Genomic DNA, 17,697 nt, shown 5'->3' with positions numbered 1-17,697 from the left:
AATTAGCAAAATGGGAAAAAACATGGTGCAATGTCTCCAAATATTCAGCTTCACAAAGGATGCAAGAAAACTATTATAAGGTATATTTTCGCTGGTACATAACACCTGAAAAAATCTCAAAAATATACAAAAACAATTCACCCATTTGTTGGAAATGCAAAAAAGAACAGGGCAGCTTCTTCCATTGCTGGTGGTCTTGTGAAAAAATAGGGAAGTTTTGGGATATGGTAAATAAAACACTATCAGAAATGTTAGATATTACTTTGCAAAAACTTCCAGAATTATATCTATTGAACATGATGAATGATGAGGTAGAGAAGAAACATGGCAAAGTTCTTTGTTACGCAATTACTTTAGCAAGAATATCTCTGGCAAGAATGTGGAAGGCAGAGGAAATTCCCGATAGAAACGAATGGTTAGTGAGTTTGCATGATGCAGTGGAGATGGATAAATTCACTTTAATATTAAGAGGAGAGACATTTAATAAAATAGATCAAACATGGGGAAGAGAACTGGAAGAAGACTGGGAATGCATAATAGATCTAATAACACAGATCTATAATAAGCAATAATAATAAGCAAGTGATGGCTCGAAGAGAAGGTAGATGAAAGTCTAGATATTTTACAAAATAAAACAACCAGCAGAAAGGGGGAGAAGGAAGCTGTTTGAATGGATAGAAGGAAGAAGGTTTTAGAATGTTGTAGAAGGTTAGAGTAAGTGAGAAAGTAGATAGAGTGAAAGTTAGTAGTAGTTGATAGGGAAGAGAAAGGAAGTGTGACGAGAGAAGACTGGTTAGGGAATAGTAGAATAAAGAAGGGAGAAGGTAGGTAATGGAAAGGAAAATAAAATCAAAGAAAGGTAGAACAGAAGTTAGAGGTTGGGTATAAGAGTTGTATATGAGTGGTTACGAAAGCAATGGTGTTATGTACTGACTGTAATGGTTTGTATTGTCTATTGTTTGTACTGCTGTAAAGGTGTATTCCTATTTGTTCATATGTGGTTGTCTATTATGTTGGTTGAATGTGAAATAAAAAATACAGTACAGATAAATAAATAGTTCTTTTTAATCATTCCACTTCTCAGAGGAAGAGGACCTAAGATGGGGCTGCTTAGGTCACTTTAAGTCAGAAACAACTTGAAGGACACACTAGCATCCATCTAAAACTGGACTTGCTACTCCTTTCCATAACAAGTTTTGATTTGTGAATTGACATTCTCACATCCAATGGCATATATATATAGAATCATACAGATAGATAGATAGATAGATAGATAGATGATAGATTGTAGAGCTGGAAGAGACACAAGGGCCATCCAGTCCAACCCCATTCTGCCATGCAGGAAATCACAATCAAGTCCCTAGCTTTCCACTTTCTCACTTTAAAAAGTTTAACAACTCACTCAACCAAAATGGCCACAGAGAACCAGCTCTCCACTTCTTCCTTTATGGAAAGAAGGAGTCAACGTGTGACAAGGCGCTAGAAAAGCCAATGCAATTCCAGCCACCGTCAATGGGAGTACAGGTCAGATCGAGAGAAGTAATACTACTACTCTATCTGATTTGGTCAGGCCTTCTCTGGAATACTTCAATAGTTCTGGGCACCCAGTTTATGGAGCATATTGATAAGCTTGCGCATGTCCAGAGCGTTGACCAGAATGAGGAATGTATGGAAGCCATGTGGAGCAGCTTAGTGTTTAGCCAGAGAAAGTAAGGTTAAGAGGTGACATGATAACCACGGGGGTTAAATTTTGACCATCTTAACCAAATGAAGGTCCAGGAATAACATTGGCACTATACAGTGGGCTTTCTCCTTACGCGGGGATCCATTTCAGATCCCACCACTAAGGGAAAATCCCCCTATGGTCAAGCCCTATAGCAAATAATGGAGCGTGTGCATATGGCGGAGTGGCCATTCAATGCTGCTGCACACAAGGAGGAAAGAAATGTCCACTCTATTTTGCTTTGGTCAGACTTCACTTGGAATCCTATGTTCAGTTTTGGGCACTACAATTCAAGAGGGATGTTTATAAGCGGCAGTGTGGTCCAGAGGAGGGTGACCAAAATGGTGAAAGTTATGGAAACCATGACATGTGGGACAGACTCAGGGAGCTGGGTATATTAGCCTGGAGAAGAGAAGGTTAAGAGGTACATGATAGCTGTGCTTAAATTTGAAGGGGGTCAGTTTATGATGGAGCAAGCTTGATTTTGCAACTCAGACTAGGGATATAGATCAAAATAGACAACAGATTCAAACGTTGGGAAATAGATTCCACCTAAACATTAGAGAAGAGAAGAGGATTTCCTGAGGGCTATTTGACAGTGGAATAGGCTGCACTGTATGAGTGCACTGTAATCTCCTTCTTTTGAGGTTCTGAAACGAGGATGGATAGTGTTTTTGGGGGGGGGGGCTTTCATTGTGTCTTCCTCCATGGAAGGAGTATCAATCCATTAAACCATCATTACAAAGTTGGAAAGGGTCTCATGTGCCATCAAGTGACAATTGATTTCTGTAAATCAAAGTGGACAATGGAGGGGCCAGTCCATGAGGGCCTTAAACGTCAAAGCAGGGCTATTACTGAATGTGGAGGGAAGGGGAGCCAGTGAAGGGATGCCACAAGGAAGGAGATGTGGTCAGAGCGTGGGTGGAAGTGATAATGCGTGCAGCTGAATGCTGGCAGAGATTAAAGGACAGAGGTGGAGAGAAAGGGAAGCCCAGCCAGGAGGACATTACAGTAATCAAGTCGTGAGACCACAAGGGCACGCCAGGATCTTGGCAGTAGAGGCGGAGAGATATGTTGTATTTTGGCATGTATAAAAAGGATCTAACCTTGGCTGTGGTCTGATCTGAGGGATACTGACGAGAAGAGGCAAAGATAAAACCAAGACTGCGGGCTTGCTGGACTGGTTAAATAGAAATGTTGTCCACAGAGACAGAAAAGAGTGTTGAGGGAGTAGACTAGGAGGAAAGACAAGAAGCTCCGTCTTGGACATGTTTGAGCTTCCACGCCGATGGCGCATCCACTGCGAGACAGCTGTGAGGCAGACGAGACTTGCTGTTCAAGCCTTGGAGAAAGGTCAGGGGTGGAAAGGTATAACTGGGTGTCATCGGCATACAGATGGTAGGAAAAGCCAGAGGACTAATGAGTTTACCTAAGGACAGTGTGTGAGAGAGAAAACAGAAGGGGACCCAGAAACGAGCCCTGGGGAAATCCAACAGATAAGGGAACAGAGGATGAATTTTGACCCCCTGCAACTACTGCAAAAGATCTGCCAGACAAGTAAGATCTAAACCATCAAGAACAGGTCTGAGAACCCAAGGTCAGAGAGAGAGTATGTCAATGGAGACAGTGATCAACGGTGTCAAAGGCTGCAGACCAAATCAAGAAGGATGAGAACAGGTAAGGCCATTAGCCTTGGCCTGTAAAAGGTCATTGGAGATCTTAGTGAGAGCTGTTTCTGTGGATGCCTTGGGCGGAAACCGACTAAAGGGATCGAGGATGGAGTTGGCTTCAAGAAACTCAAGACAGTGAGAATAAACAACCCGTTCCAAAACCTTAGAAAGAAAGGGAGAAGAGAAATCGGGCGATAGCTAGACAAAGAGAGGGGTCAAGAGAGGTTTTTTCAGAATTGGGGAAATGGAGCATGTTTGAAGTCCGACGGGAAGGAGCCTGCAGAGAGAGAGAGATTGAAGATATGGAGAAGCGAGGCAGAAAAGGGGAGCTACAGAACTTAGAAGACGAGTAGGATTGGGTCAAGAGGACAGGTTGCAGGTTTGGAAGAGTTCAGAAGTGTAGAGAATTCATCCAAAGAGGCAGGAGGAAACACAGAAATTTTTTAGGCGGTGCAATAGAGATAAGAGCAGAGAAGAATCGGAGGGACTATCTGAATGAATAGTGGTATCTTAGAGATGAAATAATTAGCAAAGTCATTAGGAGAGATGATGAAGAGACAGAGGGAGGGAGGTTTAAGCAAAGAGTTTGAAGTGGAGAACAGACGCTGTGGGCACCTCTCATTGGCGGAGATCAATGATTTGTAATAATTCTGTATTGCCATAGAGAGAGCGCGTGAGAAGGACGAAAGAACAAATTTGAATGGATAAAAATCAGCCCACTCTTTGGACTTTCTCCAAAGACGTTCGGCCGCTCTAGAGCAGGACCGAAGAAACTTAATGTTGGGGGTAAGCCAGGGCTGAGCCTAGTCTTAGAGGAAGCAGTGCGTCACAGAGACAGGGGCCAATGGTCAGAGTCGAGAAAGAATGGAGTTAAGACATAGCTGAATCAGCAGAATCCTCGAGATTCAGGAGAGGAGATGATCCAGGGTCTGACCAAGATGGTTAGAGTCAACAGATTGAAGTCACGAAAACTGCGTTGAACAGTGTGACGAGAGTAAAGCTTCTCCCACAAAGCAGGGATTTAAATGGTTTCTTTCCTTTGTGAGTTTTTTGAAACTGACCCGCATCTTCTGAATGTATGTTTTTCACAATCCAGGGATTTAATGGTTCCTCCTCCTATGTGAGTTTTTTGATGATCAGTGAGGTGTGTCTTCTGATATAACTGTTTCCACACTCCAGGCATTAATGGTTTCTCTCCCTGTGTGAATTACTTGGTGACGAGTGGAAGTGTGTTTCTGAGTGAAGCCTTTTCAACACTCACGGCATTTAAAATGGTTTCTCTCCTGTGTGAGTTTTTGTAATGATAAGTGAGATGTGCCTTCTGATATTACGTTTCCACACTCAAGCATTGTGAATGGTTTCTCTCTTTTGTGAATTGCTTGGTGACGAGTGAGGTGTGGCCCTCTGAGAGAAGCCTTTTCCACACTCAAGGCATTTAAATGGTTTCTCTCTGTGTGAGTTTTTTGATGACAGGTGAGCTGTGTCTTCCGGATGAAACCTTTTCCACACTCCAGACATTTAAATGGTTTCTTTCCTGTGTGAGTTTTTTGATGATTGTGAGCTGGGTCTTCCCCATGAAACCTTTTCCACACTCCAGACATTTAATGGTTTCTCTCCTGTGTGAGTTGCTTGGTGACACGTGAGATGTGTCTTCTGAGTGAAGTCTTTCCCCCACACTCCAGGCACTTTAAATGGTTCCTCTCCTGTGTGATTTCTTTGATGATAGGTGAGCTGTGCCTTCACAGTGAAACCCTTTCCACACTCCGCATTTAAATGGTTTCTCTCCTGTGTGCGTTGCTTGGTGACAAGTGAGTGTGTCTTCCGAATGAAACCTTTTCCACACTCCAGACACTTTAAATGGTTTCTTCCTGTGTGAGTTGCTTGGTGACGAGTGAGGTGGTCTTCCAAATGAAACCTTTTCCACACTCCAGACATTTAAATTGTTTCTCTCCTGTGGTGGTTTTTTTTTGATGATAGGTGAGGTTTACCCTCTCAATATAACTTTTTCCACACTCCAGGCATTATTAAATGGTTTCTCTCCTGTGTGAGTTGCTTGGTGGCAAGTGAGGTGTGTCTTCCGAATGAAAACCTTTTTCCACCACTCCAGACATTTAAAATGGTTTTTCTCTCCTGTGTGAGTTTTTTGATGATAGGTGAGCTGTGTTGTCTTCCCCATGAAACCTTTTCCACACTCCCGACATTTAAATGGTTTCTCCTTGTGTGAGTTGCTTGGTGACAAGTGAGATGTGTCTTCTGAGTGAAGTCTTTCCCACCATCCAGGCCTTAAATGGTTTCTTCCTGTGTGAGTTCTTTTGATGATAGGTGAGCTGTGCTTCACAGTGAAACCCTTTCCACACTCCAGGCATTTAAATGGTTTCTCTCCGTGTGAGTTGCTTGGTGACGAGTGAGGTGTGTCTTCCGAATGAACCTTTTCCACACTCCAGACATTAATGGTTTCTCTCCTGTGTTGTTGCTTGGTGACCGAGTGGGTGTGTCTTCCCGAATGAAAACCTTTTCCACACTCCAGAACATTTAAATGGTTTCTCTCCTGTGTGGGTTTTTTGATGATAAGTGAGGTTTACCTTCTCAATATAACTTTTCCACCACTCAGGCATTTAAATGGTTTCTCTCCTGTGTGAGTTGCTTGGTGACGAGTCAGGTGTGTCTTCCGAGTGAAGCTTTCCCACACTCCAGCATTTAAATGGTTCTCTCCTGTGTGGGTTTTTTGATGATAGGTGGCTGTGTCTTCCCAATGAAACCTTTTCCACACTCCAGACATTTAAATTGTTTCTCTCCTGTGTGGAGTTTTTTGATGATAGGTGAGCTGTGTCTTCCGAGAGAAACCTTTCCCACACTCCAGGCATTTAAATGGTTTCTCTCCTGTGTGAGTTGCTTGGTGACGAGTCAGGTGTGTTCTTCCAAGAGAGCCTTTTCCACACTCCAGATTTAAATGGTTTCTCTCCTGTGTGAGTTTTTTGTGATCGGTGAGCTGTGTCTTTCCAAATGAAGCCTTCCCCAAACTCCAGGCATTTAATGGTTTCTCTTCTGCGTGTCTCTTTCTTGGTGGTGAGTGAGATTTGTCTTCTGAGTGAAACCTTTTCCGCACTCCAGCCTTTGAATGGCCTCATTCTTCTGTAAATGTTTTAAGTGAGATAAACTGGAGCTGCCACACTCACCACTCTTGAATGATTTCTCTTTAGTCTGAATTCTCCTGTGAAGAATATGACGTCTTTTAAAGCTGCAACTTCTGTCATGTGCAGACAACGATATTTACTCCTTTTCTTTTGTTTCTGTTTCTTCCTTCAATTGAGGTTCCAGAAACATCACTTTTTTGAGAAGGGTGTGTGGTCCTTCCCTTGTTTCTGGCGTTATTTTTTCCTTCCTCTCCTTTTATCTGTTGCTATGGTCTCTTTGCATCAATGCTTGGCATGGTTTCCCATTATCCTGTTTTGATGCCTATCACTGCCTGGAAGGAAAGAAAAAGTACTGCTCAGAAACAAAGAATCTCAGAAAAACCTCATGCACAAATGGGGCTCCGAAGAGATAAGTTCTCTTTCCTTGAAAGGAGGCAGCCCTAAGGATTTTGGCATCATAGAATCATAGGCCTGTACAGACTGCCAAAATAGCTGCTTGGGTCTCTTTGGGGTATGCTATTTAAATGATGCATGGGTCCTAAGAGTCCGGAGGTCGCGCCAAAGCCCACACTCCCATTCCTAAGCACTGGATTGCAGCTTTGGTGCAGCTTCGGATTCTATGGATGCATGCATCATTTTAAACAGCAATTACCTCCAAAGAGACCTGAAGCAGCTTTATTTTGGCAGTCTGTAACAGGCCATAGTTTTAAACCAAGGATCATTGGTTGGAAGAAACCACAAGGTCCATCCAGCCCCTCCCCTGCTGTGCAGGAATGCACAATCGAATAGCATATGAACTAACACCCTGCCCATCTCCTTAAAAACAGTTATCTTGATTTTCCTGTTCTAAAGTTCCTTTCCCACAGGAAGCCACTGGGCAAGCAATATCCGAATTGTATCTGATCTTCAATATAAAATGTAACTGGAAGGAGGGGAGGAACTTCTCATAAGGAACAGTGGTGCTGTTGGTGACACTAATGCCGAATCAGTATTGTACAGCAGTGGTTTCACATCCCTGGAAGACTGGGGATCAATTCCCACCTGTTATCTCCACTAGTAGTCCTGAATACAGACCAAATTTGATTTGAAGAAAGAAATTTAGCAGAAACATCTATTGTGAACTTAAATTAGGGTTTAAAGATTTACCCACTAAATTTCTGGCAGGTTTCATTTCAGATTTTTAATTATATGAACCATTTTAGCAAGAAATTGTCCAAGTTGGTGAAAGTTGTTTGGGGAACAGTAAGATAGTCACTTAGTCTTTGAAATGTAATGAACATCTCTCCACCTACAGTTGGATCAAGGAGTGGGATCAAGAGGAGCAAGATGTGGCTGATTTCTCCTTCTGCCTTCTCCTTTGTCCTAAAAATCAATCTTTCATTTCATTTTTCATGGCAATGGGAAGGCAAAGCAGTTGTCAGGGGGTCAGCGTGTGTGCTGCTCTGGAGTGCCAACTTGGACCTGACACATCCACTGTCACTTGACCAAAGTCTGCTAGTGAAGGGCTTTCTGGGAAGAGAGGCCCAGAAATAGCAGCAAAAAGAGAAAACCACTCAGCCTGCTTTAAGATTCACAGATCGAAGATGAACTCTCAGGGTTACTTTTCAGCACTTGCCACAATCACAAGAAAAGTTGCACAATCAGAAGAAAGTGGGGAGCCTTTATGAGAGAGGACAGGGCCTCCACAATCTCCTCCATCACTTCCCCAATGAGGGCTTTTGGCCTGGATCCATCAGGCCCACTCTCCTCCGTGAATCCACAACCACGTCCTCAAAAGTCACCTGTAAAAAGAAAGTTATTCTTTCAGATTCTCAAGAAAATTTAAAATTCCTACAGGATGTGATCCACAGACCCCTTACAGTGGCAACTTGTGATGGAAAGCAGAGGAAAGAACAAGATCCTGTGGGGACCCGGGATGTGGTCAGATGGGACCCAGCCCACCCTTTCTTGGCTCACTGAATCTTGTCCCATACCTGAGCTAGTCTCCCCAGAAGCTGTTCTGAATCCATCAGGATGAAAGAGACTCCTTGTACACATAGATTCGATTCAGTCCTTCTTCCACCTCCTGGGAGGAAAGAAAAAAGGAAGATAGTATTTTCTAACCCTTCCCTCTCTTTCAGTCTCTCCTACATGTGAAAATGCAATACACCATTTCCACGTCAGGCTTTATTGCATTGTCTTCTGCAGACATTACTACTATACTGGATACTCAAAAACCTGTGCTTCTCAAATCCTCCTAGTGCCAAAGTTGCAAAAAACCAGCTACAAAGGAGGAGGAGGAGGAGGTAAAGGAAGCTGAGGAGGCATAAAAAGTCCTTGTAAAATATACTTCACGATCAGAGGGTTTGTTAACTTGAGGTATGTCTGTATTTCAAGTGCTAGTTAGGATTAATAAAATGGTCCCAGTGCTGCAATTGATTGAGTCTGGTATTTCAGACATAATTTGGAAGGGGAATCAAACAAGAATACTCTCCTACGCCCTTACTCATTGAAGAGGACACTTCCTTCGTGTCTTGCGTGATCCACTTGGGCCCCTGCCTTGGACTGGATTCAAAAGGACACTTCTCCTTCTCAGCCATCTCTTTCACAAATACGCTGCAGGGAGAAGAAGAAATGGGGAGAGAGGAGGGGAGATAATAATAGGAAGGAAAGGAAGAGGACAAGGCCTTGTGAGGCATCTCCCCATTGCAGATGATTTTCCAGAAAGGAAAAAAAAAACTCGAAGTAGTAGCTAGATTTACATCATTATGATGATTTTTTATTCTTTTGCATCCCTTGCTTCTATTCCTCAGGGATTCGGTTTCATGGTGATTTACAGAAAGCAGAACAACAACAAAAATACATAAAAATAAATGCATATACAGATAATAGTTAAAAATCAAAGCATCTACAGAAGTGAAGCCATTAAAACGTAAGAGACTAAAGGAAAGATAAAACAATAGAAAGCATATCGACTAAACCCAGTTTCCGGAGTTTGAGAAGGCTATTTCATCTTGGGACGGAAACACCGCTAACTTCCACATGAAGGGAGTTCAGGCCTCAGGACAGCCACTGAGAAAGCTTAGCCAGTGGTTCCCAATCTTTCAATGCCACGGCCCTTTAATACAGTTCCTCGTGTTGTGGTGACCCCCCCCCAACCATAAAATTATTTTTGTTGCTATTCATAACTTTAATAGTGTAATGTTATGAATCGTATTTTCAGTGTTACCAATTGAAAATAAGTAAGCCATAGTGCATTACTCCAAAAAACAGCCTCAGAGGCTGTCAAGGCCAGCCGCCTCTTAAAGATCTGTCCAGAAAGCCCCAGGATAGGTTCGCCTTAAACCTTGCAAGGAGCCACACTCTCTCAGCCTCCAAGGATGGCAATGGCCCACCCCCTCTGAGGAAACCTGTCCAGAAAGCCATATAATAGAGGGGCAGGGGATAGTGGTTCCAAGTGAAACTGAAAACTCTTTGGCTGTGCTGTCTCTCTTCCTTGTTGCCGAGCTCTATGTTCCTGGGAGGGGAAGGAAAGGGGACGCTGTGGGCAGTTTTCTAAGCAACTGAGGGTCCTGGAGGTGGCTGCTGCTTCAATGAGCTTAGCTTGGAGGCCCTTTGTTTGGAAAGTGGAGCCCTGAGGGGGGTCCCTGGCAACCGCTGTGAAAACTGTCCTCCACCCAGATTGGGAACCCTACTCTCCCCATGTCCACAAGATACAACTCATGTGGAAGAAATCACTCCTTCAAAAGCCTGGAGGAAACCAGATGGCGTTTGACAGGGACATAGATAGCTGAATAATTGTGCCTGGACTGAACCGTAACCACCAAACCTGGGGGCCATTCAGACTACCTTCTACCCCGGATCCGGTCGAATCTTGCAACGTGAAGGTCATTTGGCCTGAATCTCTCACAAGCAAATCAAGAGGCTTTCCTATCTGTCAGGGGCAAATGCTCCTTAGCATGGGTCTTTTCAAATCGGAGGAAAAAGCCGTATCTTTTTTTTAAAACAGGTTCAGCAAATGTGAACATGCCCCCGATCCTGATCGGTTCACGTTCATGGGAGGGTTTAGGTCAGAGGGGAGGACAGAGGGCAGAGCCATTCCCCCCCTCATCAGAGAGGAGGAGAAGAAGGGGCAAAAGGGTGACAAGGAAGGAGGAAGATCAGCAGAGGAGGAGGATGAAGGAGCCAGGGAAGCAAGGGGCCATGGAGGGCAAGCTCAGGAGCAGGACCGGGGGAAAGGAAGGAGCCAAAGGTGCCAGGGAGAATCGGGGATGGGGAGGACCAGGAGGAGGATGAGGATGAAGGCTGGGGGAGAAAAGGGGGCAATGGAGGCTAAATCGGGGGTAACAGAGCAGGAGAGGTTCAGGGCAGGTGAGAGGGAGGGCACTGAACACAGCAAGCCTCCGCTCTCACACAGGGAGTTTCTTTTTTAGTTTTAATTTTATTTTATTTTTTATTTTATTTTATTTATTTTTTTTGCTTACTATGTGCATGGTTTAGCTTCAGGTAGAGACAGACGACAGACAGACAGACCGATAGTTGCTCACTGCCTGTTTCCCTTTATTTCTGTTCCCAGCAGCAAGTACACTTTGCAAAAGGCATTGCAAAAGACATTTTTTCTACATGAATGCTACAATACGGATTTACAAACGTTCTCTTTCCAATTTTGGCAAATGATAGAGAATGCTTGGCTACTGTCTGTAAAGAATTCCAGTGGTAGCTGAGGGAAGCAAGGAGGGTATGTATGCATTTCTGGCTTTCCAAGATGAGGAAATTAATAATAATATATAATAACAAACAACAACAACTTCGGGGTGACAAGGAGGGAGGATGCACGGATGCAGAGAAGGCATTAGATGAATTTGGCGGCAAATGGGTGCCAAGGGAAAATCCATAATCTGTAGTGACCCAATTCCCACAACACTCACAAACACACACACACACACACAGAGGTTTTAATTTGATTGCATTTTGTGTTAAAATGGGGCCAAGGAAGATCCATAACCTGAGTGACCCAAATCCCACAACACCGAGTATCCTATTTTTTGATCTGCCTTCGACTATCAGCAGCCTTCTTTCTGTCTGCATTAACAAAACGGTTACTTACTTTTTGTGGGTCTTGCGGCTTGTGGCCATGTTCTACCAGAGTTTCTTCTCCATTTGCAGCATTGTGGCGGATCAGAGCCAGCCCAGATGATGTGACACGTCAGAAAAGAAGAAACTCTGCTAAACATGGCCACCTAGCCCAAAAGACCCAACAAAAAACTACAGATGCTGACCATGAAATCCTTTGACTTTACTGAGTTTACTTAATTTTTTCAAAATCCTTAATAAATAATACTAATGGACACTATAAATCGGCTCACCTGCTCCTCTTTCCCGTTTCGTCTCCTCTGCCTGGCTCAGGAGGAAACCCTCTGCCAAGGCCACTGCTTGGAAGTGGTCTCCGCTCCACATCCGAACCCAGCTCTCCATCTCTGGGGGAAGGATGGCCAGGAGCTGCTTCCCGGATCACCCAGTCAGCATCTCAGCCTTGTGTGTCTCTCTGGCTTCAGCCCTGACAGCAGGATTGTGGAGCGGCTGCAAACCTCTGGGGCCCCAAGCCTCCCTCCTGGTAGACAAAAGGTCTGAAGTGCTGGCGCTGGACCTCAGAACTGAGCATCTTCTCCCCGAGCTCCTCTGCATGGCTCTTCCCAAAGAAGAATGGAAAACAGACATCCTGTGATGAGATGTTAAAAGACTCCTTAGAGGAGGTTTGAAATTAATCCACATACTAGATTCTCATGCAACCTCACTTGTCTGTCCCTATTGCCTTGACCCATTTTTAGCACAGCTCTGTCAATAGCAATGGGGTGCTTTTTGTCTTTAACATGCTTACAAGACTTTTGCTGCTGAAGCAAAGGACCAGGTGGCACCCATCAGTCAGGATGCCTTTGGAATACAGGGCTCCTTTTCTCTCTCCCCCTCCCAACAAAAAAGAAGGCTCTTTTTCAGACCAATCTCTGTCTGGACATTGCTCTTGTCTCTGGCTTCCTTCAGGCTTGTTTGTGCGAGAGTCACATTTCTTAGAGAGGAGCTTGCAGGGAACCCAGAAGGAAGGAGAAAGTCAACTAGAAGTCAACTGAATGGTCTGGAGAGAGAAGAAATGGGAGCAGAGCAGCATGGATTTGGTTGTTGTTTTCTGAAGTCGTTTCCCCCTTATGGCAACCATAAGCCACACTCAACAAATAATAATATTAATACAAGAAAATTGCATTGTATTTGCTTAACAAAATACGCATTGAACCTGCCCAAAGTCACCCGGGATTTCATGGCCAGGGGTGTTTTACATATTATGCCTTATATTTATGTTTATATCTCGCTGTTTTCGCAACCGAGAGTCAGAGCACTAACAAAAATTAAAACAGCTAATTAAAACACAACTACACGAATTACATCTAAGCAGAGTTGTCAGTCCAACACTTCAACCACTAAAGCATGCTGCCCCTCCTGTTTCCCACCAGAGGACATTACTCTGTGTGCACTCTCTCCCTCTCTCACACAACCCTCTTCACACACACATACATACTTACATACCCTAAAGGCCAGATCGTTGTCTCATAGAAATCACTCGCTGGAAGAGACCACAAGGGCCATCAGTCAAACCCCCTGCCATGCCGAAACTCTCAATCCATTGTGTCTGATCTTGGAAAGCCTAAGTAGGACCGGCTTGGTCAGTCCTTGGGGAAACCATAACAAATCCAGTAGTATGAAGGGTGTTTCTTAGAGAGGTGTCCTCTCAGGTAAAACATGGTTGTTTCGTTTATTTGCAGTTTTCCATATTTTACGGGGGTCTTGCACCCCTAACTTAGTGAATATATAGGGACAAGAGTGTCTATATTACTATATATATATATATACACACACACACACCACACCCCACCCTTTTCCAAAAACCTGAGTCCAGAGCAATTCAAGATTAAAAACAGCTCATTATAAAACATACATTAAATAGAATTAAATTATAAAACAGATTAAAACACATTCTTACTCAGGGGCCAAGCTAATTCTTCTTTGTATTGTTCACTTTTAGCTATGTGCTGCAAGAGAAACCAAACAAGGATTCGAATCAGTTCCAGATGAAGCCACACTCACCGAAGAAGGTGTCCCTATGGCACTTCTCTCTGAACATCCCTTTACACACAGCCGCTACACACACACACCACACACACACACTTGTATAACTTATTACCTAAAGGCCCCATCATGTCTATCTTGAAGCTAAGCAGGATCAGCTCGGCCAGTCCTGGATGGGAGACCCCAACAAATACAGTACTGAAGAAAGCGGAAAGCCACCTCGAGACTCCTTGCCTAAGAAAACCTTGTGTATTCATGGGGTTGCCTTGACCTAGAGGCTCCTAAGCCACGTATATAACCTCTTGAAGGTTTAAGCTTATGTGCTGTGCATTAGCCTGGAGGCCCTGAAGGAAGGCTGGACGGGGACTCATCTAGATACCATAAATAAAACAAATAAAACATTTCTAACCAGGCCTTGGAAAGAATCTCACCGAACCCTGGAAATGCTGCCTCCAGCAGAGACAAGCTGACTCAGTGCAAGGCAAGCTGGCGCTCTAAATGTACTGAAACCCTGTCTCTATGGTGTGTGTTGCTGTCTTTGTAGGCTTCAAATCCCTTCAGGCGATGGGCTTTCTTAGGATTAGGCAGAGTAGGTAGGACTGGGCATCTTCTTCCGAACAAGCCTTTTCATCACAATATTGTATACGTACCTAGATTATAATGTGAATACATACTAATATATAATAGAGAACCCTGAAATGCTGGCCTCCAGCCGAAAGGACCAAGGTCGACTCAGTGCAAGGCAAGCTGGGCTCTCTCAATTTACTGGATAACCCTGTTCTCTTGGCTGTGTGTTGCTCTCTTAGTATGCCTCCAAATCCCTTTCAGGAGATGGGCTTTTCTTAGGCTCGGCAGTATCTCTTTCCTAGGTGCCTTGCCCTTACCTCCCTCTGGGCTCGAGAGGCGTGACTTCTGCCCAAGGCCTCCTGGGGGGCTTCCAGGGCTGATGAGAGAGCTAGTCCCACCCTCAACCCACTAGGCGCTGCCTCCCTTTCTGAGCCTAGGTTCCAATGATGGGGCTGAGAAACAGCCAAGGGGGATAGATAGAGCCCCGCCCTTCTCTGGAGACCCCTTGGCGACACTCTCTTTGCGGGGCTGGGGCTGGGGGAGGAGGAGGAGGAGGGAGCCAGGCCTTTGAAGGGGGCCCTCTTTAGAACTGACCTCCTTCTCCTTCGCCGACAAACACTCGACTGCCGCCCTCACTGCCTCCGCCGCTCGCCCAGGGAGAAGCCACGCCCCCAAGGCACCAGCCTCAGAGCCCCATTGGACCGTCCCTCCAGCCCCTCGGAGCCCTGACCAATCAGATCCACGGCCCTTCGTCCTCAGAGCTCCTCCTCGTTTGTGCAGGAAGCCAGGCAGCAGTTGAGGGAAAGAATGGGCGCCATCTTAGGACCTCCCTCGAGGGAGGGAAGGAAGGAAGGAGAAGGAGGAGGCACTGTTTCCCATTGGGCCACTTAATGTTCCCAATGTGGTGACTTTTCAGGGCTTTTGGTGTGATTTCCGCGCCTTGCTCTAATTCCGTGCGTTTTTGGTGACTTTTTCCCGTTTCAGCTCCAGGCCTGACTCAGAACAACAGAACAACCAATCCTTTGGAGTGTCACACATTAAGAGCCTTCAGCCAATCAGAGAGAGGACTGGAGAGTGGGCACCGCCCCCGTCCTCAGGAAACAATCTCTCTCTCTCTCAGCCCAGGCCATGTCACAACAAACTACAATTCCCAGGATTCCTAGGTCTGACAAGGGAATTGCCTCCACGCTTCCAGATCACAGCCCCAGAGAAAGTCTACAGTATATCAGTGTTGCCAATTTAAATCCACTTCTTCAACTGCATTTGGATTTAATAATGATAATAATAATAATGATGATGATGAGAGAGAGATAGATCTTGTAGCACCTTTGGGACTCACTGAAAGAAAAGTTGGCAGCATGAATTTTGCTACATCCAAATGTATTAAAAGAACTGGCAAAAGTAATATTGGAGCCATTGGCAATAATCTCCCCCCCCCCAAATAGTCTTTATTAGATGTATATAGTGTTACAAAAAGCCAATACAATCACATTAAAAGAATTTCAATAAGTAAGAGTACATAGTCTTGTCCCCCTTATTGTCTTTTTTTTAAACTTCCTTAATCCAGTGACTTTAGGCAAAGATAAAGTAGTTTAATTTCCTAGTTAGCAAAGGATTCTAGTGCCCTAATCATGGATTAAACTTCCCCCTCCAAATTGGAGGAAGAAACCAAAAAAAGACATCCCGAGAAAAAACTAAAAGTAGAACAGCGGGAAAAAATGTATATATACATGTGTTTGTATGTAGATATATATATGTACAGTTCTACTTCCCTATTCCTAACCTTTTAGCATAATCAATTCAGTGTTTAATCCATATTACACTTTAAACTAATATCTCGGATGATATATTAAGGGAAAGAAAAAGCTTTGCCGAAGGAGCCTTAGAGATGTTCTCAGACCTATAACAACAAAAGACAGTATGTAAGTGAATAACAAAGATTATACTCATTTTCTCTAATATTATCTAACATATTAAACTTCCAGTAATTTTGTATTAATATTCCATGTTGTTTCCCATACGCTTATCGCTTTATCCCAGCCCTCTTTTCTGTCTTTCTTATTTTGGTCTTTAACCAGGACGGAGATCTTATCTTATCCTCTATATTCGTTCACTTTCTGCATCCAATCATCCCATCCTGGGGTCTCTTCTGATTTCCACATTTTTGCAATTAGGATTCTCGTCGCAGTGATTAATACAACAAAATCCTCCAATATTTATTTTCATCCTGTAGCTTTAAAACTGTTGTCATATTTAATAAGATATAATTTGGGGCTCATTATAAATTTGATTTTAAATATTTGTTGGATTGTTTCGTGCACCATTTCCCAAAATCTCTGGATTTTCCCACATCTACACCATACATGAAACATTGTTCCTTTCTCTTGTTTACATCTCCAACAGTCGCCTTATATATATATTTTAAGCCTCCATGGTGTGTAATACCTCCTGTTTATAATTTTCTTTAAGATCTTGGGCTACTGTAAACTTTTTTGTCTTTCTCCATGACTTTTGCCACTCATCTAAAGAGATCTCCATGCCTATATTCCTTGCCCATTTCACCATATAATCCTTTATTATTTCTTGTTCCATATGTCTCTCTAATAATAGATTGTATAATTTTTCCTTTCTCTGGTTGGCCTAATATTTGATCTAACATACTTGGTTTGTTATCAATGCCTGTGAGTTTTTTGTCCATATTATATCTTTGCTTAATCTGTAAGAAGTTAAACCATGAGATGTTAAAACCTTCCCTGATTTGATAACCAATTCCCTTCTGTCATCTAGTTTCATTAAGTCCTTATATGTGATCCATTTTTACTTATCTGTCCATCTACCATACAGGGCTTCTTGCGACGAAATCCAAATAGGAATCCCAAAATAAAACTTTGTTTTGATTTTTCCCCACACAATTAACAGGGACCTTCTAATCGGATGGTTTGTAAAATCCCCATTACATTTAACTTTCTGATAGGCCAGAAAGGCATGCCATCCAAATCTCATTTGTATAGCTTCTAAGTTAAGGAGTTCACTGTCTTCTAACTTAATTCAATTTTGAATCCAAATAAGGCAACCAGCCCAATAATATAGTTTTAAAAATCAGGCAGTGAGTATCCTCCTCTGACTTTTTTGTCTTTCAGTTCCTGCCATTTAATTCTTGGCTTGTGACCCTTCCAAATGAATTTCCTAATCTCCGAATCCCAATCATTAAATATCCTATCTTTTATTTCTATAGGTAAATTCAAGAACAAATACAGAAGTTTAGGGAGAATTGAATCTTAAGTACAGCTATTCTCCCAAGTAGAGAGAGATTAAAATTATTCCATCTCATCAGGTTATGTTTAATTTCTTTCCAGATTTCTAAATAGTTATTATGAAATAATTTTGAATTATCATTCTCAATCCAAATTCCTAAATATTTGATTTTGTTCACCACTCTATATCCAGATTTTTCTTTTAGCAGGTTTCTCTCCTCTAAAGACATGTTCTTGGTTATAATAACGGTTTT

General features: G+C 43.2%; 1 long non-coding RNA gene across 1 annotated transcript; it reads right to left on the bottom strand.

The window, feature by feature from the left end:
- Window positions 1–9,011: 9,011 nt before the first annotated feature.
- Window positions 9,012–12,005, bottom strand: LOC121924301. Its single transcript, XR_006102566.1, has 3 exons — window positions 11,873–12,005; window positions 10,245–10,246; window positions 9,012–9,122 (listed from the first exon to the last, which is right to left on the bottom strand). It is a non-coding gene; the product is annotated as an uncharacterized LOC121924301 (long non-coding RNA).
- Between the last annotated feature and the right edge of the window lie 5,692 nt (window positions 12,006–17,697).

This window comes from Sceloporus undulatus, chromosome 2 (assembly GCF_019175285.1).
Source record: "Sceloporus undulatus isolate JIND9_A2432 ecotype Alabama chromosome 2, SceUnd_v1.1, whole genome shotgun sequence".
In the NCBI taxonomy this organism is placed as follows: domain Eukaryota; kingdom Metazoa; phylum Chordata; class Lepidosauria; order Squamata; family Phrynosomatidae; genus Sceloporus; species Sceloporus undulatus.
Note: the sequence above shows the minus strand (reverse complement) of the source record. Positions and strands in the feature narration are given on the sequence as shown.